The 27,396-nt window shown below is 35.0% G+C and overlaps 1 pseudogene; it reads left to right on the top strand.

The window, feature by feature from the left end:
• The first annotated feature begins 600 nt into the window (after positions 1 to 600).
• On the top strand, positions 601 to 26,136 carry LOC132312484 (uncharacterized; annotated as a pseudogene).
• Positions 26,137 to 27,396: the final 1,260 nt, after the last annotated feature.

Here is a 27,396-nt window from a genome sequence, read left to right as displayed (position 1 = left end):
GCACACTAGGTTGGATGCCTGCTCGCGCGCCCAACTGCACGCCCGCACGTGCGCCGCTGCACACCAGCGCGCATATCGATGCCCACTTGTTTGCCCTTCAATATCTTGGATGCTCCCCACTTGTGCAACCATCTTGGAGTGGTGCAACACGTGCCTATGCACGTTGGCTAAGCCTTCTAAGCAAGCCATGCCATAGCCCAACCGATGTGCTCAACAGACCCCCCTAGTATAGTTTTAAGGAAATCCAGCACTCTGACATGAGTAAACATCACCCATGCTTGAGGAGTCATAATGGCCTTTCAGGCCTTTCCCGACATCCAAATTGAGTGCTGTCTGCGCCAACCAGCTTCTATGGACTCAAGGTACCTCCCATAAAGATCCCGAGTCAAAACTCCAAGTTTCACTTTTCGCCATATTTACGAAAGTGCCACTGGGCACCCCCAGTGCTCGCCGAGCATCCTTTTAAGCATCTTGTGTGTACGCTGACAACCCACTGAGCATCCTCATGACTGTCTAACCAAAGCCAAAGTATTCCCAAGACATGACATGGCCTTGAAATGCCCATGTCTTCCCTTGGACAACCGTTTAGGGGCTAACAGTGTTCCACTACTGTTGAGAACACAACAAGTTGGGCCCAAACAGCATGTGTTCTGAAAATAGATACTGTAGCACTGGAGGGAATACTACAGCACACTACCCAAACAGGGCCTTAGTAAATTTTTTTTTTTTTGACAGGAATGTTGGTAAATCATATTCACACCATCACGTGGTAACCGACTAATTCAACCACGTTTTTCCAATTTTATTTTTATTTGCCCAAAATCACATCGTGAATTGCTGATTAACGGCTTAGAACTCCGGAAGCCAGTTATCTCTTTACATCGCGAAGTATTGGATCAAATATATTATTCCCGGTTGTTCCATTCCATTTTCGTCCCTGTATTGTTCTCTTTTGATCCAGACACAGATTGAACATTACTCTCCCAAGAGGGACTCTCTGTTCTTTACAGGAAATGCTGAAATTCTTGAAAGATGTAGTGGTTGGACCTGGTTCGGGTCCAAAAGATCTACCGTATCACATTGGAGAACCCTACTCCGCTGCATGGGGCTCGTGGACTCACTATCGCGGCACCTCCAAGGTTGTTATTCATCATTCTCTCTCTATACACACATTATACACACACACACACATATATATTACATGTTTGTATGCATCAATTCCCGTATATTGCATATTTTGTTGTTTTAATTCTGTAAGGTTTTTTTAATTTCATAAGGATTAAGGGATTCTGAGCGGTCTGGGGACATAAATTTTGTAATGCAGGCATAAATTTTGGGTTTTGTCCTCATTTATTACTGTTATGGTGGGCCATTAGATGTAATTTGCCTTAATCGTCATCTGCGTTTGATTGAATTTGATCATTATACAAGTTACGAGGTTTGAAAGTAATTGATAATTTGTCCTTTTTAGTTCCTAATTGTTGGGAATGGGTTTGGAATTGCTTATAGATTAGCCTGCTTTGTTACTGAGTTATACATTCCACAGTTCAACTAACAAGGTCGAGTAATTTAGGAGTAACATTTGAACTTTGATTTCTAATGGGCCGCAACAGTATTGCCACAAACTGTAAGCTTGGGTTCTTGTTGGTGAAGGGGGAGGTATTGCATGTAAAATAGTGGGCATTGCAGGTGGAATTTGTTGGGTGGCAATTGGGGTTGACTTGTGTGTGTGTGGGGTAGAGAGAGAGAGAGAGAGAGAGAGAGAGAGAGAGAGAGAGAGAGAGTAAAATGGAAGTTGAATGGTCCATTAAATTTTTTGGTATAGTAGCTTAATACAAAATCAAATGCCTACACTAAAAAAATTGGGTTGAATGTATCCACACACACATTGACTTGTGTGTGTGTGGGTACATTCGTCGTCTAGAACCGGTGTATTGAAGAAAATTGAATCTATTCCTTCATCTGATGACATAGGATCAGTTTTAAGAATCCTTGAAATGTCTCATTGTCGTTGAATGGCTGCCATTTTCTACAATTGCTCCCAATGAGACATTAAAATTATGCACATGCGTAATGGGATGGTTTGGTATTCATGGGTCTTCTAAACATTTTTTAGTCAAGAGAGCTTCATCCTTATTCCTTATGCACCATTCACACCATTAAAAAACTGCCAGCATGTCCAGGAAAATAAACAAGCAGTATCCCATCAGTAGGATAAGATTTGAGTTCATCCAACTCGCCCAAGTTTGTTGGAAGCCTAAGCAAAGAAGGTACAAACGAAGTGAAGGGTTCTTTTTAGATAGGAGGTGGTTTTCTTGTGGCAGTAGTTGTGAACGTCTCTCCTATTCTCTCAGTAGGAAAAAAAATAGAAAAAGAATTGAAGTCTTCTGATCGGCATCTTTACAAGATACTGGAAATTTGATGAAGTCTAAGAAGTATGGATACATCTAGGGAGGAGCTGTGTTCGTGTTAGAACATATCAGACACTTCCATACACATGTTCTATACATTTTGGACTTGTCTAAAATTTTAAAATAATTTTCTTATTTTGACGCATGGCCGGCACTTCTTGGATTCTCTTCATCATGCAATTAATAACTCTGTACATTGGATATAATTTTCTGTTAGCATGAAAAAAAAATTGAATGAAAAGAATAAATTAAACGTTTATATATAAAAAAAAAAAGTTTGATCATCTTTAAAACAAAAGATTTAGAAATTCTTCATTGAAAGAGTGGATGTAAGAGGAGTTTTCATATCTATGCGCATACACATAAATGCCATGTCTTTGTTATGACTTTCTGTATTACAATGGTCACTATGATTATGTAAATTTATATATCATGAGTTTCATTTAGTCATGAAATTTATATTTAGTTACCATGAAAATTTTTATGTTGTATATATCTTAACTTTTATGTATGAAAAAAAAAAAAAAATTGTTGTCGTGTCTATCTTGCTCTTTTAAGATGTGTCGTCATGGTGTGTCTATATTGGGTCAATCAGTATCTTGTATGATGTCCGTATTTTATATTGAAGTAGTAAACAATCCCCCCAAAAAATCTGCTAAACCTTTGGCCAGCTTTTCATACAGTCAGTACCCCACCACCATTGCCTACGAACTCAATGGCACCAATGGTGTGATTTCAATCACATGTTCTTCATTTATTTTAGCTGATGGCGTTTCTGTAAATTGCTCCTCTTACTCATCAAACTTTATGTAAGTATTCACGAAAGCCTAATATAATTTTTATTTTATAATTAATCTGCCCTTGTATATATATCTGCTAAAAGCACATTTTGGTGTATCATTTTAGATTCGAATGTCTGATCTACATTCTAGTGCAACACTGTAGGATTTTTCATAATTAACTGTCTTAAAACTTGAACTCTAGGAGCATTAAAGATCTCCTGTAGTGTTGTTCCTCCTTCCCTCTCTGTCCTTTTCATGGGATTTTAATTGACTTCTGATCATTACTCTGTTTTTAGAGGAGGAAGGGTCGTCGGTGTCAATATTCTCTCTTTCGGGGAGTAGTGCCAATGACAGACATTTAGCTGCTGGTCGTAATGGTGTCAAGCGTCTCCGCAAAGTAATCTATCAATGGCTATAAAATTAGAAATATAGGATAGACATTAATAGTTACTTCCTTTATGCTTGCTGCAACATACTCTTGTTTTCTATAGTTTTCTATTTATGAGTTTGATGCAGCATGTGTAGTTACATCTCTCAATCCCATCTATGTTTGCTGTGAGTCTGTAACTGAAGTTTTAGTAAATTGTGGTAGTCATTTATTTAATTTTCCTGAGATTTCATTTATTTTGAGTACTTACTTGAGAACTGAGATAGTCAATGAATGTTGGGGAAGTTCACAGCCCAACTTGATTGAAGTTTCACACTATTAGCTTATAGTACCTACCATAAAAAGAATAGCTCATGTCACTGCATGATTTATTTTCTTTATTAGATGGATTTGATGTTTCACAGTTGGGGGTTTAGGTTCAAATATGCTACAGATGAGCTGAGACCGCGAGAGGAACAGTTTTTAACTTGAGCCTAGATCTTTTGATCTGGCTATGTTGCCCTTTAGTTGTTGTTGAATGATAACCCCCCTGTGCTTAACACTGTCAATAGCACAAGTTGATTTTGTATTTCCGGAAATTCTCATATTTCAGAGTTCAAAGTTGGTATTTTGTTTTTGAAAATTTTGTATTGGGCCTCACCATTCAAATCCCTACATTGTTCATCTATCTTGTCAAAGGTCAGCTTGTTTTATTCATGGGAACCATTGGGTCTGTATGTTATCTTAGACAGTGGTGTGTTTGGAAGCATGCGAGAGAAATGACAGATTTTGAGATCCAAAGCACCAAATCTTGATTTTTCTTTCAGTTCTGACAGTAGAACTTTGGATCTGTTTTTGACGGGGATTGCACCTAAATATGCTTGCAACTCCAGTCACGGTGCTTGAGAATCCATGCTTATGTATTACGTTTAGATGCAAATCATTCTGTTAACTTACCATTTTGAAACTTCTTTAGTTATCTAGACTAAAGTTCCATAAACAGCTTTTTCTTTGCCATTTTTTTGTCAACTTTTCATCTGTATTTGCGACTCTTCAGTTATGGGGCTTGAGAAACCATATTTGGCGTTTGAGATTTAGATTTAGTCCCGTACTTCTATAATGAAATACACAATGGATTTTATTATTTTGCTTTTTTATTTATGGTATTTTCTCAGTGTAGATCTTCATTTAAATTGTTTTGATTCTTAATTTGGTTGCATCACCCGCTGTTTTTGCTCCTTTCAGGTTAGGCATCCAAATATTTTGTCATTTCTTCATAGTACAGAGACTGAAACTTTTGATGGTTCTTCTACAAAGGTTAATATCTACATTGTCACTGAGCCTGTTATGCCACTGTCAGAAAAGATCAAGGAATTGGGATTAGAAGGTACACAAAGGTATATAAATCTGTCACTCTGGATGCGCTTTTCCTTGCTTATTCCAATGCTGCAGTGCACTCGTTACTTTTTTACTCAAATCTTTTTCACTGCATGTGATTCTGTATATGATAATTTATTGTAGTCCATTTGTGTAGAATAACATTGTTTGGGAACTTCCCAAGTGTTTGATTGCATGACTTTTTACGGGAATAATTCAACTTAAAAAGAGTGCTGTTTGGGCAATGCATTTTCTCTTCTAGGGTGTTTATTTGGTTTTTGGTCTTCATTTCCTTTTGATTTCTTGAAGTATATCTTTCACAAAAATCTGTTGTGGTTCCTTGAATTTTAAGTTCGCAAGGATTTGTATTTTGAATTCTGTTTTACACTTTGTTGGTGGCAGGGATGAGTATTATGCTTGGGGACTGCACCAGATTGCTAAAGCTGTGAGCTTCTTAAATAACGACTGTAAACTTGTGAGTTTTTTCAATTGCGTCTGCATTTTTTGTTTTGTTCTGCCAAAATATTTCAGTCTTTCAGAAAAGATTTTATTTATTTATTTAATTTTTGGAGGAGCTGGTCATGAATTTTTTGGATTTGAACGTCTCTTGTGGTGTACCCTTCTTTGTCTTCTTGTACCATTTTGACTGACATGTGCTTTATGAAAGTTCAAAGAAGTTAGCAATTTCATGACAGGGGAGCTAGTAACCAATGGCTCAGTATTTGGGGCTAAATATAATTTTTTTGATCTTTTTTTCTACTTAATATATATATTTTCCTGGATTAATCTAATTTTAAATTAGTCATCAAGGTTTGTCCTCGATTACAGTTGGTCTTTAAATATTGCATGGTAAAGTAGTAATTTAAATATCTTTTAACTATCACATGTGAGTTCTGCAACAAAGACTTGCAGCCCAACTGGTATCTAGAAAAGGTTCCAAAGTTCAGGCATTGTGGTTAAAGCCCCCACCAAAAATCTTTCTTAGAAGATATTAGAGTAGAACTATCATATTGTCCCCTTTTAATTTTAAAACTACCCTTCAAAATATAGTGTTGGTTGGGTAAAGTTTTCAAAAGTTGAGGATGTTTTCAGAAGTATGTAATCTTTTACATTTGAGGGACAAGAATTTTGGGACATCCCAAAGTGGAAAGATGGACAAGAATTATGGGACAGAGGGAGAATATAGATATACATGTATTACTTGAGTTCAGCTGACCATCCTTTATGTAGAACTCAGCCTTTCCTTTTCCTTTTTCCCTCTAAAAAAACTCTGGCTATGCAAAAGTTTTATAAAAAGGCCATCTATTAAAATTATTGCAAGAAGAAAAAACTTGAATGATGTTTCCCCACCAAATAAATAAAAAAAAGGAAAAATGATGAAATGTTCTTGGAGTTCAACATGAGCTGCAGATCAAGAAACAACGAACAATTTGGTTTTCTTCAGGCCCATTATGATCTGTATGTAGCTCCTACTGGTAGCCTGTAAATGCTGATGATACTAATGCTTTGATTGGGGAAAAAACAGCTGTTTAAAATGGTGTCATGTTAAGAAATGTGGACGCATTTCGCTTATGTAGTGATGTATTCTTTTTTGCATGCCTCGAGGTTTCAAACTTCTAATATTGGGTCTGTTCCAAATGCATGGTTACAGTTTTACATGTTATCTAGAAGTCAGTCAGGAATATTTGTGTAGAACTTTCTGGTCAATTGCTTTTACTTCTCTCTTTCATTTATATTTCTACTCATATATTGGAATATATTAAGATGATTCTAAAATCCTTCTTAAAAAGGAAAAAACATCTCTCTCTCTCTCTCTATATATATCTATCTAATATAGTATTATTTATATATTTATTTATTTGTTTGTCTTGTATTGGCTACCACAGGTTCATGGTAATGTTTGCTTGGCCAGTGTTGTTGTTACTCAAACTTTGGACTGGAAGCTGCATGCATTTGATGTTTTATCTGAGTTTGATGGGAACAATGAAGCTGCTACGGGACCTATGCTGGTAATCCATTTTTTTTTCTTTTCAATGTGATACTTGTTGCAATTTCTTTTTCACTTCTGATGTTGAATACATTATTTTTTATTTTATTGATCCAAGTCCAAGCAATGCAGCTTCTTGATTTTACAGGAGATAATTGTTTCACTAAATGAATCCTTCTGCTGCAATATTTTTTTTCAGCACATGCCTTGGAATATGAATACTTTTTTTACTCTACAATTGTTTGTTTTGCGCTGCTAATTGATTAATTAGAATTTGCTTTGTTTAGTTTCTTTGGCACTTCAATGGTTTGTGGTAGAATTCTTGTCAGGATGAGTAGCAGCTTTGCAGTAGTTAATTGAAGATAGTTTTGTTTCTCACATATTGATTAATATTATTATTTTTCCATACAGCAATATGAATGGCTTATTGGTTCACAATACAAACCGGTTGAGTTGTTGAAATCTGAGTGGGCAATGATCAGAAAATCTCCACCTTGGGCCATTGACTCTTGGGGCTTGGGTAAGTCTATACCGCCCTTTTTGTGGTTATGGTATATTATTTTATCAATCTATTAAAATAATATATTGCTAAATGAGCTCTCCATATTGCGTGAATGCTAAGAGAGGTACTTCTTACTCCTAATAGTAAGATACCTGACTTGGTGCATATGCATTCAGAAGCCTGCAACTGATCTGACCATTTTCATTGCATGTACTTCCAAGGGATTGTTGTTATATATGCCTACTGGAATTGGTGTCCATTCTGGCATTTTGCTAAGAAGAGAACCGTTGTTCATTGAAGGCTTGACTATCTGCTACCACCACTTTTGTTCATTGCTTGTGCGAAAAATAACTAAATGTGATTGTTAGCATGTGATAGAAATTAGCATTCTTGAAATTCGCCCAATTATCAGCAGTCTCTTTTGCATTGTGCATCATTTTAGACATTTGGCATGGTGCATTGCAGCACTTCTTAGTAGGTTGGAAGGATTAACTTCCATTTTTTTTTTTTTGATAAGTAAGAATTTATTAAAAACGCTCAAAAGGGGAGCGAAGCCCAAAGAAACAAAAGGGCCAAAGGGCACCTTAGACCTTCAGAGAGGCCAAGAAAACAATAATTAGGAATCATAGTTTTACATAGAAAACATATAATCTGTACTTTGTGGTCTTTAGTAGTTTTTCTAGTCTTGTTGACTGTTGGGCATTTCACATTTTCTTAATCTATGGGTATTATTGATGTATCTTTTTAATTGCAATCTAAGATTCCTTTTAATTGCTAGGCTGTCTTATTTATGAACTTTTCTCTGGTATGAAGTTGAGCAAGACAGAGGAGCCGCGTAACACTGCTTCTATACCAAAGGTCAGCCTGTTACTTTAATTTTACATTCAGTGAGTGCTTTTTGGTATCCAGTAGTTCTTGCTTTGTCATTCACTTCCATTGCTTTTTACCCATCCAAATTACTGTAATCTTTTGAGTCATTGGATGTGTGTGCTCACCTTTGTGTCTGTCTTAGGTTGCTTTAACTTACAGTCACTTGAAAGAATTCTTTTCATTCCCGTCTGTCTACTTTTTTTTTTTGTCTCACAGTCTCTACTTCCAGATTATCAGCGGCTCTCGAGATCTATGCCACCTCGCAGGTTGAACTCATCAAAGCTTATAGAAAATAGCGGTGAGTTCTTTGGCTTTCTTGTTTTCAGTAATTTGAGTAAATATATGTGAGACTAGTTTTGAATTAAATTAACAGTATGCTTTTCAAGAGGAGAGTTTTTTCTTTTGAATGAAAAGAAAAAAGAGAAATTTTCTTCATCTGATTTCTGTAATGGTAGATATTGTTTTGTGTTGCTATCATATATCTTAATGAGATCATTACATGAAACTTGTGCTGTTTCTACTTCTATTGTTTAATAGGTGACTGCAGGTTAACATGACGATTTGTATGCAATAAAGCTGTGGTAATGCATCTACACATATGGCCATTCTTGGCACTAAGTTTGGCAGACAGAATCTTTTAGGAAATTTTATATAGGCATGAGTTTGACGATGTAGCATATGGATTATACATTTTTGTTAAAGGCGCGTGCCTAGGCTCTAGGTTCACATAGGCTCAACACTAGTGCCTGTTGTGTGCCCAGCTGCGCCTTTGATAACATTTGCACCTTTAATATGGAATATGAATATGCTTTAATAGTAATTAAATTTTCAGGCGCGCGCCTCGCTTCACTCAAGCGCGCACCTCACCTTGCTCCTTGTGCCTAGACTCCAAAGGACCTTTAGCGCCTTAGTGCGCCTTGGGCCTTTGATAACATCGGATCTTTTGACAGAATTTTTTTCTTTTTATAAATATTGCAGATGGATGTATGGGGTGTTATCTAATCGCTTGGCACTGTATATGTATTGTTGAAGGATTTAAAAAGTAAAGTTACACCCTCTCTAATAGCTTAAGCTTGGATGGTTGTCAACATGGCCTGATAATTAAAATTGACACACTTGTGGACCAAAAGAAGGCCACACGTGAGGGGGCATGTTGAAGGATTTAAAAATTGATGTTACACCCCTCTAATAGCTTAAGCTTTTAGAGTAGTTGGTGGTTAACATGTATAATCTATTAAACAATAACCTTCATTCAAGAGCAGGCATTCAAATTGTACTTGCTACTTTTTTTTTTTTTTTTTGTTCTTCTTCTTCTTTTTTGTGTCACTTTGTTTCTAGATGGGTTGCTGGTTCTTCTTGCCAGTTATCATTTTTACAATGTAGTTATACCTATGGGTAATCACATAGAAATACACAATTATGGCCTTGATTGCTCTCTCTCTCTCTCTACACGCGCACACACACAATTGTGTTCCTTATTGGACATATATTTTGTATTCATACATAAGAACATGGATAAGACCAAAGATTGCTTAACCGTGCAACTAAATTCATATTTTGCATATTTTGAGGTGATAATGTGGTGCATTTTTTGCATCACACCTTTTGTTGTGCAACTTGTATCCAAAATTTTGAGCATTGTGCCATCATCCATTTTACCGGACTTATTTGCATCCATCTGAATGCCAACACTTGAACATGTAGAATAAAACAATGTTGGTACAAAGCATTGTTGATGCTAATATCCGAGTTTTTGGAACTCTTGGTTTTTAACCTTTGTTGAAAGTAGAACCTTTATATGACCTTCTGATTTGCTAAGAAGGGAATCTCATGCTCAAAGGATTATCCACAGATTAGACCCAATATTCTGGAGGGAGATGTCAGTTGGCATTTATTCTGCAGTTGTCTTTATTATGTGCTTTACCAAAAAATCATACTACTCATCCTTTCATTACAGTTTCATCAGTGTTCAGTATTTTCCAGGTCAACTTGAGATCCATTTGATAGTAATTAAAAATTTTGACCATATAAATGAAGGAGAAAACATGCAACATCGGTTTGCATGGTGTTTGTGTATGACCTTACTGTTTTGGCTGGAACTTTCGTGACCAATCAACATTATGCATCTCAACTACAGCATATTCTGTAGTTCCTTAGCTTTGTCTCACTGTGTAGTAATATTGAGTATCGCTTGCTGGTTGAATCTAAAGCTTCACTAACATGTTGAGACTTGTTTTCGTGGCTGGAAACATATTCGTTGGGTTCAGGGGTTGTGACCTTGTTCATTGCACTCATATCTCATAATAGTTTTTCCTGCTACATATTTGTCTCTCTGAAATACAATCCCTGGTCATTTTTTGTTACATTTTAACTTGTTGAAATTCAGCCCATAAATTCATATATTCATTCTTCTCTTGCTATTTATGTTTGGGTGATTTTCATTTTGCATCTCTCAGCCACAGCTTCACTTGTTCAGTTGTTCCACGATTACCTTTTCTCTCTTAAACTGCCTCTTGTCTATACTAAAATATGCATACTACGGATTGGCAGAATATTTCCAAAATAAGTTGGTGGATACCATACATTTTATGGAAATTCTTAACTTGAAGGACAGTGTTGAGAAGGATACTTTCTTCCGTAAGCTCCCAAAACTAGCAGAGCAGCTTCCTAGGCAAATTGTGCTGAAAAAGGTGTGTCTTAAATTTCTAATGCAAGATTTTTAGCTTTACAATCAATAAGATTTCAACATAAATTCATTTTGTCATTTCTGGTCTCCACAGTTACTTCCTTTATTAGCTTCTGCCTTAGAATTTGGTTCAGCTGCTGCCCCTGCACTGACCACATTGTTGAAAATGGGTTCTTGGCTTCCACCAGAAGAATTTAGTGTCAAGGTAATACACTTTTAAGTCTAAATGTTGGCCTTTACTTATGTTCACTTGGATGTTTTTGTGATTACTATTTTACTTTAATCTGATGTGTAAAATCCCTTGCCTTCATTTGTAGTTGTTACCAACAATTGTTAAACTTTTTTCCTCCAATGACCGGGCTATTCGAGTTGGTCTTCTGCAGCATATTGATCAATTTGGGGATTCATTGTCAGCACAAATTGTTGATGAGCAAGTATGCAGATCATACTAAATAAATACACTTACTTTTATAAGATTGAAACAATTTATTCATTCCTGTTTCTGGAATAATGCTATTTTCAATCAGGTTTATCCTCATGTTGCTACCAGGTTCTCTGATACATCTGCCTTTCTTCGGGAATTGACACTTAAATCCATGCTTGTTCTGGCTCCTAAGGTAGAGTTATTTTATCATTTTGGTAGCAAGACTCTTGCTTCATGGTGTTTGATTTTGGTGAGTAAAATATCCAATGATGAAAATATTTATCAACATGATAGAATGATTTTATGTTAAACCCCTTGAACTATACTAGTGTTAATGTGTAGGTGTTCTCAAACATATTGCATATGAAAGCAATGTTAGGACTTTTCTGTCAATTTCATCGTTCTGTATAACTTTGCTTTCCTTGCAATAAATGACATTGTTTCTTTGTTAATCCTGTACAGTAAATTGTATATTATTCGTGGCTAAAAGTTTTCTACCCTGATGACAATAACTTTTTTGTGATGAATTTACCAATCTTTTACTGGTTTAATATACAGATCTTTTACGGATTTCTGAAGGATTTCACTATAGGTGTTATATGATATTTTTGTTGTCTTGGTTATCCTTCTGAAATCATTCAGCGTCACACATATTCCCCCCCCCCCCCATATGTTGCTCTTTAATTTTCTCTTAGAACCGCTGCAATTATGGCTTTATTTGGAAATCTATGAGCTTGAGTTGAGTTGGTGTAGTAATGGTGTCTCCTTCTTCCCTAAATTTTAGCTCAGCTTTTTTTTTTTAAAGCTAGGAGACATCTCATGAACGTTTTTGACTTGTTCATATGAATTGTAAATTTTCATGTATGGTTTGCTTTCTGATGGAGGTGACAACAACTATCTTGAATGCTATGTAATCTATCCAAGTAAAAAAAAAAGTCCTAAATGCTATGCAACGCCTATATAGTTGCTTGACGTTTCTAGTGTTATTACTATTGTTGGTACTTAAGTATCTTATAGGGTTCTGAGAGTAACCCTTGCTTGTGATTAATGAACTAAAAGTATATTATTAGCAGACTTCGTATGCTATGAAAGTATGAAACCTCTCTTGATTATTCCAAATGATAAAATTGTACCATTTAAAGGGATTGGGCTGATATTTTAGTAGGAGCATATGAATGTCATTTTAACCAGTGCTTTGCATCTTTTATCAGTAAAAGCCTGAACTCAATGGATTAATGGATGCAAAAGTGAAGACCTGGTTTATCAAAATGATAAAGATGAGTCAATGAAAATAAAAAAAAAAAGGAAAAACTGAAACTTTTCACTTTTAAAATCTGGCCTTGACTCCTTGTCATAGTGCTGTTTGATAGCCTGCTTTCACATGCAAAAGCCATTCCAACATTTCCATTGCGTCTATGGTTAGTGGAGGGCTGAATTTCCCCTTGCGTTAATATAAAAGTACCACTTTTTGAATTGTGGACTATGAAGCAAGTTAAAATTGAATATTTTGTAAGATAGCTGTAACACCAGTTAAGCCTATGTTGAATTTTGGAAAGACCAGAAATGTGTTGGCAAATGAATTAAAAAGAGGGTGTTGATATGGATGAATGGCAATACAAGGAAATGTAGAATAAGTATTGAACGGGCTTGTATGGGAGCACAACTAGATCAATGGAGCATAGGATGAGAAGAAGTTGCCCGAGGTAGTTCAGTAATGCGTGACAAGGACTGATGAATAAGGAAGGGAAATTTGATTTAAGTTTTTATTTATATCACATACAAAAGAAATGCTAGAATTTTTTTTGATAGGTTACAAGAAAAGATTTCATGGCGTATGATTTAGGATTGAATATAGCTTTATCTACATCCAAATGGAGAAATAAGATTTGGCTGCCTACCCAATGTTGTTAATAGCTAAATCTTTGCTAGAATGAGTATTGTTGTAATTGACAACAAAAAAAATGGAAGTCCTGTTATTGACATTGTATTGGTATGTTTTTCTTTTCCCCCTGAAAATTGACACGGTTCATTATGACTGATGAATTGCTTCCTTCTATGTGCCTCTGTTGATATAATTAAGCATCATATATATTTTATATTTAGTGCATGCATTGAGCATGATTTGCTGGTTAATAGATTCTTTGGATTGCTTTATTCTGCTAAAACTATTGAATTTGTGTTGTTTTCTAATTTCTTTCTATATATTGTTTTGTTTCACTTATAATTGCAGCTGTCTCAACGCACTATTGCAGGATCTTTGTTGAAGTATCTTTCAAGGCTACTGGTATAGTATTACTCGATTTATTGATACAACAAAAGTCTATACAGAACTGTTCTAAATTTGAGACTTAATGCCTTTTTATTTCAATGTAGTGATATGGTTATGCTTTCTCTATTGTTTATTTTATGTTCTTTGTGCTTTCTAGTCCACTTCTTTCATATTGTAATTCATTCAGGTTGACGAAGAACCGTAATTAGAACAAATACCACTATCCTACTTGGGAATATTGCCAGCTACCTTAATGAAGGGGTGAGTAGCAGTTAGCTTGTGTTCTTTTTATATGGTTATATTTGGTTATGTGATGCTGGTGGTTTAATAAGAGTTGGTAGAAGTTATCATCCAGGGATAATATGGTAGACGTATTTTGATAAGAATTGTCCTTTATAAATGGTGGCTGATGGATTTGAAGCTACAATGCAGACACGAAAAAGAGTTTTGATAAATGCGTTTACAGTTCGTGCTTTGCGTGATACATTCTCTCCTGCCTGAGGAGCTGGTAGGAAGGATATACCCTTTTTTGTTAGTTTATTCTTTCATTAGCCTTAATAATTTTCCTTTGTGGAAACTCTCTGCATGTCGCCTCATCTACTCTCTCTCTGTTCCCATTTTGGTCTGTCTTGATATAAGTTAATTATGGCAGGTGTTAAGGCATTAAGTGCCACCAGTTCCTATTATGATATCACAGAAATTGCAACTCGGATTCTGCCAAATATTGTTGTACTTACCATTGATCCTGACAGGCTACCTTTTCTTCAGATTATCTAATATTTGCTTTTGCTTTTGTGCATCTTTCTTTGTGCACAAAAACAAAAATTTCCTTTTATTATATATTCTTCATTTTCATTCTATTTGTTTTCTTGGGCTACAACTCGGGCAGGTTCAGTCAGGCTAGGGGTCTCCCTGGGCCCAGCCTAAGCTCTTGCAGGATTTTTTCTGGTGTGAGCCCCAGACTGAACCTAACCATGAGCCGGAGCTACTCAAGCACACGCCAGTCTAACCTTAAATTTGTATGCTTGGGCTAAGCTCGGATTGGCTGAAGAAGTTCAGGCTCTGCTGGGCTTAGTTGGGGCTAGGTCGGTGAAATTGGGTTGGTCAGGTTGAGCCCACCTGACTTGCAGTCTTATTTTTAACCCTTTTTGCCTTCTATGTTCTAATTTATTAAGGAGAGTTGGAGGAGCTTGACTTGATGTTCCTGAAAGTAACAGTTTTCTTCCTCTCCTGATACAGTGCATCACCTATAATTTGACTTTTAGTGATTGCATAATATGTTTGACCTCAATTATTGAACTATACAATAATGATCTCAACTAAAGCAACATTCATATTATATAAAATTTACATTTGTGACAGTTGATTTGATGGAAATAACCTTTTCAGTGGCTTTAAGGGTTAACTTGGAACAGTTGCAAAAACTATTAGAATGGTTGCTACTTATGTAAAAATTTTCTCGGAGTAACAATTTCTGTCATTTATGCCTTGTATCTTTCGTTATTATTTTTTTATTTATAGATGAAAAATAGACTTGTCTTTTGACAATGGTAACCTGACGCCAATTTGGTAGTGATCTACGTACACTTAGAGATTGGAGTTGAAAGCCACTTGGCTGTGTTAGATGCCTTTATAAATGATGACAGAACAATGCTAGATCTGTCGGGTCCTTGTGCTTCCATCCAATATATAACTCATCCCACTTCGAATATAGGGAATCTTCCATGTGATAATGCTTACAGAATGAATTGCACACGTTGATTGAGAATCGCTTGAAAATTCCTTGCTAGTGACTTCGAGGTATTATTTTTGTTATGACAAAAGCAACGAACCCAAGATTAAATCAAGAATCATGACAGAAAAGTAAACACACCACACAAAGAACACAAAGATTATACGTGGTTCGGCAACAACCTACGTCCACGGTTGAGATCCGGTGAAAGTCTTCATTATATGTAAAATCGGAGATTACAAGTTTTCAGCCCCTCACTATGTTTCTGTACGAATTTTAGAGTTTCTCTCTTATCCCACTCCAAACCCTAAGCGCCCTTATAATCGGGCTACAAGAGACTAATTAGGGTCCACGACCCATGAGCAAAAACGGGTCAAATTTTTTTGTCATCGGGACCTGCACAAAATTCTGGCCACAACATCACAGTTTTATAATTCACAAATGGGTTTGAATGCATACACTTCTGAAATGGTGCACTATTGTTTTTTTTGGTAAGGCAAAGAGATGCAATAAAAGATGTTCCTTTAATTTCAATTTGGCATCATATAAAATTATGAATATAATATTAAAATTAAGTTGTAAATTCAAGTCCTTTTATTGTTTTCTATATACTTTATTTCATGTATCCTTTGATTGTGGTTTTGGAGATCAAAACATGAGAATTAAGATAATATTTTACTTTTAAATTTGTCAGTTAAGAATTATAGATACCACACATTTCAAGTATGACCCAGTTGTGTCCGACATTTCATGTGATGGTAAATTTAGGGGCGGAACCAATTAAGGCCTAGAGGGGGCACGTGCCCCCCCCCCCCCCACTTTGCTCCAACTTACTACACATAGGTACATATTTTTGGTATATATATATATATATATATATATATATATATATACACTTACATGGTAATTTTAAATAGTGCCCCCTCAAAATTTTAAATTTTTTTAATTTCCTTTTGAAAAAAAAAAATTTACATATATCCTTTCTTCAAATATACAATATATTTTTCCTTTTTTAATATTTGTTTCCTTTTTCAAAAAATTTCTTTTTTCACTTATGTATAATTATGTATTTTTCTATTTTTTTTAAACTTATTTCTTTTATCGATGACATTTGTAATTGTATTTAATTAAAATATTATTAATTAATATTTTAATTCTTATATTTGTAACTATATTTTTTTTTACAGTATTTATTTAGTATATTATTTTACAACTATTTTTTTTTCTTATTTGCCTTTTTGGTTTAAAAAAATTATATTGTCATATTTATTAAAAAAAAAATTTAACAAGTGCATTATGCCCCCTCTGAAATAAAATCCTGGCTCCGCCCCTGGGTAAATTATTATTTTTGCCCCACTTTCATCAGCTGTGACACTTGACTAACTTTTTAAATATCACTTTCTTTCTTGGTCATTATGATCACTCTCGATTGGATGTTGATGTTGAAGTAGGGGACTGTCTTTAAAAGGCCCCTTTACACTCTTCTGAGTGGCTTCCTGGTTTCAAATAGATTGTCTTTTAGGATTTTGGCTAAGAGCAGTGCATTTGCTTAAATTATGTATAGATATTGCCCTTTGATATTGGAGTTAGTCCTTGCTGAAGTTGCCTAGATCAATAGTAAAAACAGTTTCTTTCTTGTGCCCTCTGCATTTGTTTCTACAATTCATGCTTTCTGTTTGATCTTGTTTTACACATAAGTTTTCTCTTATGAATCTCTTACATGGTGCAGTGATGTTCGATCAAAAGCATTTCAGGTTGTTGACCAATTTTTGCAAATAGCGAGGCAGTATTATGAGAAGGTGCTTTTCAAATTCGTCTTGCTTTTAGCATGCCTTTTTCTTCCCTTCTTCTTGAAAATATATTCCTAAAGATATTTCTGAAGCTAAACTGCATACTAAACACTGAAAAGAACTTGCAAGATGACATAAGGTTCACCAAGTTCTGCTTCTTTTTTGAAACAATCTAATCTTGTAAATCTTTCTTTCATACTTCCTCTTGTGAGATATTCGGTAAGTGGTAAATCTTACAAAATACATTCTTTTTCTTTCTGTCCATCAAATTACAAGACTGTTGCTGTACCCCACCATACCATAGCAAAACCCTTTTCTTAATCCACCCGTGGCATCTACCCCGGCGGTGAGTGTTTTCACTGGGAGTTGAAAATCTACCTCCTAGGTATACAGCTCCCAGTACAATTAAGCTAAACTTATTGGCTTTATATTGCATCTATAGCCGTGCTTGATTCCTACATGTACAGTTTGAATAATACGGTTATGGTATTTGAAACTGGCATTCGTGTTGTTGGATAAATTATTAGATTACTCCTTAAGAATGACATTGACACCCATGTCTTTGTAAATTGCACATTAGTTATTTCAGATAAAGATAATCAGTTTGGGTAATAGGAACCATGTAACTATTGAATATGATGAATTTCTCTTCTTGTCCATTTTCTTATTTTTTCTGATGGATTCCTGTTGAAATATTAAAAATACCCATTCTGGTTTGGACCTTGGGAATGAAAAAACTACAACATCTATTTGATATATGTTTATATATATATGTATATAAAATAAAGCAGCATCTTTATGTGATGGCAATGGCAATGGCAATGACAAAGAAATATTGAAAAAAAAAACTGAAATTTTAGGGGGAAAGGGTTTTGGTGAGTCAGACATATGTGATGATTGATACCTGTTTTTGTTCTCTAAGCTTGAATTATATTGTCGTTCTCCCTGTTCTCCTTCGTAGACAAATGCAGGAGATACCAGTGGGACTACAAGCGTAGGAATTTCGTCAATACCAGCAAATGCAAGTTTACTTGGGTGAGTTAATTTAAAGTTGGAATTTTATGAACTGGCTTGTTTATTTTGTTCTTCCTACCATTACATACGTTGGCATTCTCATTTGATCTCCGACTAAACAAATGGAGAAGAAACATATTGTCATTTATTATGTTCTATAATATTTTTTTATTATATCAGCTTCTCTTCATTTACTTTAAATCTTTGACTTGCATTGAATTTTAAGATTATATTAATTTGAAGTAGCTCGTTCAATTAGTTTTAATTCTTGTTTGCATTAAGTGACTGAATTCATTTTAAGATTGGGGATCTGAAGCAATGTTGTGCTTGTCCAATTAAATAGGTGAGCTCCTTGTTGCCATGCTCTTCACGAGCTGCAATTTTTTAATATGACTTTTAGCTTTCTTTATTTTCTGTGATTTTGAGTTTTTATTTTGGGTTTGAAATTCTTGTGATTCAATGTTGAAAAGGGCCCTTCAGTGGACCAGAAACCAGAATCCTTTCTTTTTTGAAAATCCTTTGAAACTGACATCTTTCTCTATATTGAATGGAGTCAATTTTAGCAGTGACAAATCCTAATCCATTCAAATTGGATTCATATAGTTTGGGACATTGATTATCAAAGTGAAAACATTTTTTAATTTTTTTTTTTTATCTTGCCGCAAAGTAGAATGCAAATCTAGTTTGCCTTAGTCAAGGTTGCTTGTAATTAGAGTTGGCCCATGGATGGTACAACTTGAGTTTGAGACAAGGTTGGAATTTAATAATTTCCTCCTGCCTAGTCCCATTATATTACAATTTACTGTGGGAAAATCGTTTAGCAGTTTAATTGAATCCCATTAATATTATTTTTTTGATAAGTAAGATTTTATTAAAAATGCTCAAAAAGGGGAGCGGAACCCAAAGAAACAAAAGGGCCAAAGGGCGCCTTAGACCTTCAGAGAGGCCAAAAAAACAATAATCTCCTCCGTAGATCTATAATCTCTCCCTGAAACCCAACAAAAAAGAGTAGAAATAACAGAGAACTTAAGCATAGAAACAGGCTTCTTTTTTCCATCAAAATATCTCCTATTTCTCTCTAGCCAAATACACCACCAAATACAAAGTGGCGTAGCCCTCCAAGCATCCTGAATGGAAGCCCCAACAGAGATGCCTCTCCAAGCCTCAATCAACCCTCTAGAGGAATAAGGCATACAGCATTATTTTACACAGAAGCTTTGTAGTGAGAACGGAAAGCTCTTACATACAGCATCGGTTTTGAGTAAAGTTTGGGCATGGCCTGAAGTGATTTGAGAGAATGCCATTTCCTCCTATACTATGCTATATTAGTAGGTTCTCATTTTTTGTTTATTAGATCTCTCTGACTAACCACTGACCCACCAATTTCTCTCCATCCATAGACACCATATAAGGAAGCCTGCCAAACTGCTTGAACTCTCTTTCTAGTACAACCTTCAAGCCAACCAGCAAGCAACTCTTCCATATACCACAGCATAAACCAATGAACTCTAAGCAGGGAGAACATCTTTACCACAGATCCCGAGCAACTGCACAATTCATGAGAAGATGATTGTTTTCCTCTACCTTTTTAGATGTACATAACCAATCAGGGTACATTTTCATCACATACCCTAAAAAAGCAATTTGATATATGTATAATGTTGCACAAATATTTTTTAGTAATTCACAAGCATCACATTATTCTGTACTTAGACCGTGTGAACTATAGTTGTTTGGTCATAATCAAATCCATTTTGGGAATAATTATGGAACTATGACTATGAATATAATGAAAAAGTGTGATGGTTTTGATCCAATCAGGGTACATTTTCACCACATACCCTAAAAAAGCAATTTGATATATGTATAATGTTGCACAAATATTTTTTAGTAATTCACAAGCATCACATTATTCTGTACTTAGACCGTGTGAACTATAGTTAATTGGTCATAATCAAATCCATTTTGGGAATAATTATGGAACTATGACTATGAATATAATGAAAAAGTGTGATGGTTTTGATCTTATATTTATATTGTTCAAAGTCATGATTGATTAATTGTCAAAGTTCGATAATTTGGTACTCACGATTAATGAAATCGTCATAGTGATTAACACTTAGGGTTTTAAGCTTCATATTTATTTAGCAATGACATTTCCTCGGAATTGAGTCTTCTATATGAATATTTGTCCAAATTCTGTAATACCTTAGTTTTCTTTTTTCCCAGTAAGCATTTTTATGCTGCTGTTTCGGGTACAAATCACAGATTTAAATCAGTCTCCCTGGGTGTAGCGGCAGTAGATGGGAATTTGGCCAAAATACCTAGCAATCCTGACATCGAAACCGGCAGTCTTCATTAAAATTGGTGTGCTTGGATTGGGGCCCTCCTTTCACAGCTGGGGTTTACCTTGCAGCCAGGTCTCCAAAGGGCACATGGTTGGAAGTGTTCCACATCAAAAAAAAAAAAAATAATAATAAATAAATAAATTATTCAATACTTTTTGGATTTTAACCTTTGGGATATATGTATAGTTTGGTGACTAGAGTTAAAAGTTCTTCCTAATTGGAGTTGCACGAATTAAGGAAACTAGCAATTTTTCTATAGGTTCATTTCTTGGTGGGATGAAGTATTGCATCTTCTTCTTTTCTCTATTTAGGGTCCAGTGTGTGTACGATGAGGTTATAGTTGGTGTATGGCTTACTTCCTCATCTCTTAGTCAGCTCATTATGTAAAACATGTTTACATGAATTGCACTTATCAAAAAAAAAAAAAAAAAAATGTTTACATGAGTTGCACCCCTTTGTGTTCTTAGTGGATATATTTTACTGATCCCTGTAGAGAAAAATAATGGTCCTTGGTCGATGTGAGCTTGTTTTATTGTCACTGTAAATGCAGTCATATTTCTTATCTATTTTGCAAGCTCTACCATAATTCTCCAATTTTTTCATGGTACAATAATGAATTAATTAATACATGTTCATAACGGAGCATTACCACATTCTCCAAGTATTTCATGGTACAATAATGTGTCCTACGTAATATTTTTGAACCGATTCTATTTGTATTTTAGCCCTTGCAGATACAAACATATTTTATGATTTCAATAGATGATATTAGTTCTACTTTGTTTTAGTAATTTTGGTGATTTGGATATAAGCCATTTAATATCACCAATTTGTGGATACCGGTGACCTTTCGGAAAAAAAGAAAAAGAAAAAAAAGTAAGTGAAATATCCAAACATTTCTTTATGCAACTCTTTCTAACAATCGGTGGCTGTTTTACACTTCTCACTTGCCTTGCCCTGTAGTTATTATTCCCCAACTTGATATTTGATTCTATTTCATTATACATAGTCCTCAACTAGCTACTTTAGAAATTTTATTCTCTAAATAAAATTTGTGGCATTTGTTCATCTAAGAATTAGGCAATAACACTGATGTCACAATTATAATGTAGATGGGCAATGAGTTCCTTAACCCTCAAAGGCAAATCTTCTGAACAAAATCCGGTTTCATCTGCAAATTCTACAATGCCTCTTACTTCTGCAGTCTCTAATGCCAGCTTGGGTATGCATCTTGTTTACTTGTTTGTTTTTCCTCATTTTGTTTCAATGCAATGCAAATTTTGTTTGTCTTGTTAGGTCTGCCTTGCATGGCTACCTCGTGGAAACAGGATGAGCGGATTTAATGGAAATGATCAAATCAATTTTTGTTGTTAACATGCATAAAACTGACATTTTTAAAAGGCTTTTATGGTTAAATAAGTGGAGAAAGCCTTGTTTATCCATAATCTGCTAGTTACTGAAGAAACTGGGGAAAGGTTATTGCTGCGTATTTTTTTTTTTTTAATTCTGGTTTTGATTTCCCTTTGTCCTTGAGGACTTCTTTATTCAACCGAAGTTATTTATGTTGGCTTGCCAATAGGGCTGCAAATGAACCGAACCGAGCCGAGCCGAGCTTTAGCTTGCTCGGGCTCGGCTTGCCTTGTTCAGAGGAGTGCTTGGGCTCGGCCGATCATGGACTAGCCAGGCTCTGGCTCGGCTCGTCAGTTTTTGGTTAGGCTTGGGCTCGGCTCGGTTCATATATGTGTACATTTCCAATGAATCAAGACGTTGTTACTTGAATCGTTGACTTCTGAAATCACCCATCTAATCTCCACAATCCATCCTCCCTTTTGTCAATTCAAACCATAATTCATCCTCCTTTTGTCAATTCCAACCGTAACCATCGATCTCTATCTCCAGTTTCATCACAATATGATTAGAGTGGAGAGAGCCAAAGAGAGAAAGATTTGTCAGCTTCAGATTCCATAACCATTGATCTCCAGTTCCATCACAATATTATTATTTTTTTTCCTAGTTGGTACTCACACACACGTCTCTTCTGAGATTTGAACCCCTGACCTCCCTTTGGGAAGTATGAGGCTGATACCGCTAGGCAACTGGCCCGTTGGTTCCATCACAATATTACTAGAGTGGAGAGAGAGAGAGACAGAGAGAGACTAACCTTCCAATCGCCGATGGAGTTCTGTGATTTCTGTTGCAGACAGGTTGCCGGCACAAGGAAACGTGGTTGCTACAGCTCCCAGTTTAGGATTTCTATCCAAGTATCCAACTCTTTAACTTGATGTAAGAAATTTATTCAATGGCTGAGATTAAGTCATGAGTTGGGCTGGGCTATTTAATTAATAAAAATGGGCTGCTAATCTGAAAAGAACAAGAAAATAATGGGCTTCTAAAGATTATAATATGAATTGGGCCAATGAAACATATGTAATATGGTCTAAACTTTTGGGCCATTGAAAGATATGTGGTATGGGCTAAGCTTTTACACATAACAATTTAAACAAAGTCAATTTTATGTAAACGAGCTTGTTCACGAGCTTCACGAGCCAAGCTTATCATTGCTCAAGCTCGGCTTGTATACTAAATGAGCCTAAAAAATGAGCTCAAGCTCGGCTCGTTTAGTTAACGAAGATCCCGAGCCGAGCTCTTAACGAGCCGAGCCTTACTCGCCAACCTTGATAATGAATTCAACACAAATTCTGGCAACTTCTAAGCAATTTTAGTATCATTAAAATGTACTTAAGTTACCATTCCCCAAAATTTATCAAAATATATTGGTATATTTCGTTTTTGTATGTGTCAAGAGAAAGATTACCCCATTGGGAACTGAATGTTAAAGCATCATAGTAACAAGGGAAATGCTTGATGCAACCTTCATCTTCTTACAATTGAACCATTGCTGCATTGAAGAAATAAAGGTTCCCATAAATTGTTGAAATACTCCGAGTTCATCAATTATGCAACTTCTTCTCGACTAAGACGTAGTGATAAATTCAGGAATCTGGGATTTTCAGCTGAGGATTGTTAGTTATTTGTAGAAATCAGAAACGTTTTGGAAAATGTCCATATGAGTTTGCAAGTGAACACAATGCAATCTTCTTGGTAGTTGTGTGCAATATTTGGGAACTTTGGTAATAATTTGTGGAGTATTTCTTGTTTCAGGACTAAGGCATAAGTTGGGAATTCCGAATTGTTGAAACATACTGAATGAATGCAATTTTTCTTTTTTCTTTTTTCTTTTTTTTTTTTTTTGTTGAAAATTAAAGGAATAAATAAAAAAATTGGAATTGTTTAATAGTGATTTCAATGGATCTTTCTTTTCTCTTTTTGTAGTTTTGAGAAGAGTGGGTTGTGGGGAGGGAATGATAGTGGGTTTAGGAATTATAAAAGTAATTGTCTTGAAGACTGCTCATTTAGAAGGAAAAAAAAGAAAAAGATATAAATGTAATAAGAAAATATCAAAGCGTACAATTTATAAACTTTTCCTTGTTCAGCAATACATTTATGCTTGTATAAACCTGTTAGACGATACTGTTGTTTACTACTGATTTCTCTTGATTATAATGTATCTTTGGCTATGTGAATGCATTTATTCAATGAGTCTATCTTTCATATTGATATTTGCGACAACTATAATGACAGATGGTGAAAGTACAATGCCTGTAATTTCCAGTATAGATATAGTTGATCAACCAGCTCCTGTGTCCCCTACATCAACTGAAGGTTGGGGAGAACTTGAAAACGGAATACTTGAAGAGTACGGAAGTGATAAAGATGGGTGGGATGATATTGAGCCACTTGAAGAACCAAAGCCATCTTCAGCTCTTGCAAACATCCAAGCAACTCAAAAGCGGCCTGTTACCCAGCTGAAGCCACAAGGTAATATCATCCATTGAACTCATAGTTGGGTTGGGAGACTAATGTCTATGAACTCAATATTTTCAGCAAATAGTAACATTTTGTAGTTTCACAGGATGAGAATTTGACTGCATAATTCTAATTCAAACATGCAGACACAACAGGCACTCAGTAAATTATTATTTTACTACATATAGATAAAGCAAATACTTTGGAGTTGGTACATATATGTATGCTATATGCTTTTATAGTCTCCTTATAAGTGGGTTTGTCCCAAAACTCGGGGTATGAAAGCCAGGAAACCAGACTGATTGACGGCTCTGGCTTCCAGCAGTTCAACTGTTGAGACTCCTCCGGTGCACAGTTTAAAAATGATTGCTGGTGTCTTGTAGGCATATTCGTAAACCTTTTGTGGGGGAGAACACTACATTAAAAAATTGTGTTACATAAGTCAATATTTGGGTTGGAAAAAAAAAAAAAAAAAGTCAATATTTGGGCTCAGAATGAATTAATCCTGGCTGATGAATTAATTGATATAAAGGCGGTGCGGTTCATTTATTTAGGTTGTCTGTGTACCTGTAAATCCTAATAAATTGAATATTAGATCTATTTTTGCTGCAGCCGCATCTTATTTAAGTTGAAACAATTTCCCATTTTGCTAATTGTCTTCATAGTCGGACATTCAAGGATGTTTTCTAATGGGAGATTTTATCGTTGATCAGTTACAAGTTTACGACCAAAAAGTACAGTTACGAAGGCCAAAGATGAAGATGACGATTTGTGGGGATCTATAGCTGCTCCTGCTCCAAAATCAACATCAAAATCTTTGGATATAAAAACAACTGGAACACTTGATGATGGTGATCCCTGGGCTGTAATTGCTGCTCCTCCACCTACCACCAGGGCCAAGCCTTTATCAGCTGGGCGAGGCCGGGGTAATAAACCTGCTGCTTCAAAATTAGGTGCTCAAAGGATAAATTGAACATCCTCTTCCGGGCTGTAAAATACAAGGTTTCATGTTCACAGTCTGATCATCCATTGGAAAGAAAAAGGTATTGGCACAGAAACTGTAAAGCCCCCGAGATGGTAGTTTTTCTTGTTTTAGCAAAGCTGATAAATCCTTTATGCTGATTGTTAATTAGCTAACACAACTCTTCTTATTTCTTTGGGATTGGGGTCGGCTGTATAAGAGTAGACACTGGACACTGTTAAAATACATAGGCAGAAAAGGGAAGGAAAAATGAGAATAGATTAAGATATGTTTGTGTACATTAATTATTTTTAGTGGTGAACTGTGTTCATATTGAAATATATTGACTTTCACCATGAAGTGTATTTGTACTTTCTCCAACAATACATTTGATTTGTAGTATTGTTTTTTTTTTTTTTTCACTAAAAATAATTCTTTAATCTAAATCTTTTTTCTCTTTTCTCTAAAACTTAGCCCTTACTTTTTAATTTTTAATTAATTTTTTTTTTCTTTTCATTATAGCAGTGTTAATAATTTAAGCTTTAATGTAAATTAGTTGAAGGAGCAAGAACAAAATTGTAATGGATATTCTTGCAGGCCTGTCTGAAGGCTAGATGTTATCATTTCGTATTGAAAAATGATATAGCATTCGAAAGTCAAAAGTGCGGTTCCAATGTTTTCAGGTGATTTTCAGGTGATTTCACTTTAAGTTGTTCATCATCTCACCTTCTGACCACGAATCGTGACGTACCACATGTTCCTTCGATCATATTATACAGTTTCATGTGCACTGCTCGTGTTGTGTGGCACAAAAAATGTGATTAGTCCGGTTGAGACTAAAACTTTTGACCTACTGCTCTCCACGTTCTATGTATATGTCAATTTATTCTATTATTGATGAATATAATTCAGATCCTCTTTTAGGTCAATTTCACATTTTTAAACCGAGTCAATTTAAGTTGTCAAGAAGACTTGAAAAGAGAATTACGTAAACCAAATGATTAGTAACTTACATCAATTAAATAGGATAAATTATATATAATACATTAATTATAAGCTCTTTAATGTTTATTATTTTGACTTTTTTAAAATTTATTTTTTGATGTCAAAAAGTGATTTTAAGTGTGAAAAGTCCTAGTTTTATTAATATTAATATATTATATTGCAAAATTTTCTTTTCATACAAAAAAGAAGGTAAAATTATAAGTTTATATGGATAATACTTGCCTACTCAATCCATATGTATATCTATACACACACTTGTACGTACATAGGTACAAAACACTTGTACATACATAGGTACAAAATTGGCTTTTAAAGTAGAGAGAAATTAGGATTCAAGCTTCCTAAAACAATACCTTCTAAAAACAAGATCTTCCTAAAATAATATATTATTTTTGTTCTTCCGAATCAAAAGATCAAAATTTGGGTTTCATTATAGCTATACAAATATAAATACACACACACACACACACACAAACAAAAATTATGTTATTAAAATACCCAGTTACCTCCACTTTCAAAGTAATCCTCATTCTCGTTACAACAATCCTAAGTTGGACAAGAGAAAGGTAAGATTTTTTATTTTTATTATTTTTTTAAAGCACAAACCGGAAGTATTTTATGATTCTAGTAATGATTCTTCATATCAATCACATATTTTTCACTTTGAGAAGGTAGAGAGCAAAGCTAACCCCTCAAAACACTATTGCTATATTTCAATTCAATTATTTTTTTATAACGCGTTGACACATATTCTGATATTTATAGGGATAGTGGTCAAGGATGTATACAGTGCTACAGAAAAATTGTGTTATATCATATCACATATGAGACAAAAGATAATGTTAATCCAATTAAAAATGGGTCAACCCAATTCTAATTATATTTTTATTATATTTATATTTTATAAATTTTAGAACACTTGTCATAATTTTATTGTGCCACTTACTTAATCAGTAAAAATTCCCTACTCACCGGTGGGTAGATAAGTATTGTCCATTTAATAA

The sequence above is a fragment of the Cornus florida genome, unplaced genomic scaffold, assembly GCF_030987335.1.
Source record: "Cornus florida cultivar Cherokee Brave unplaced genomic scaffold, ASM3098733v1 CherokeeBrave_3.0.0_Hap2_Chr06, whole genome shotgun sequence".
NCBI lineage: Eukaryota > Viridiplantae > Streptophyta > Magnoliopsida > Cornales > Cornaceae > Cornus > Cornus florida.
This window is presented reverse-complemented; position numbering and strand designations above follow the sequence as displayed.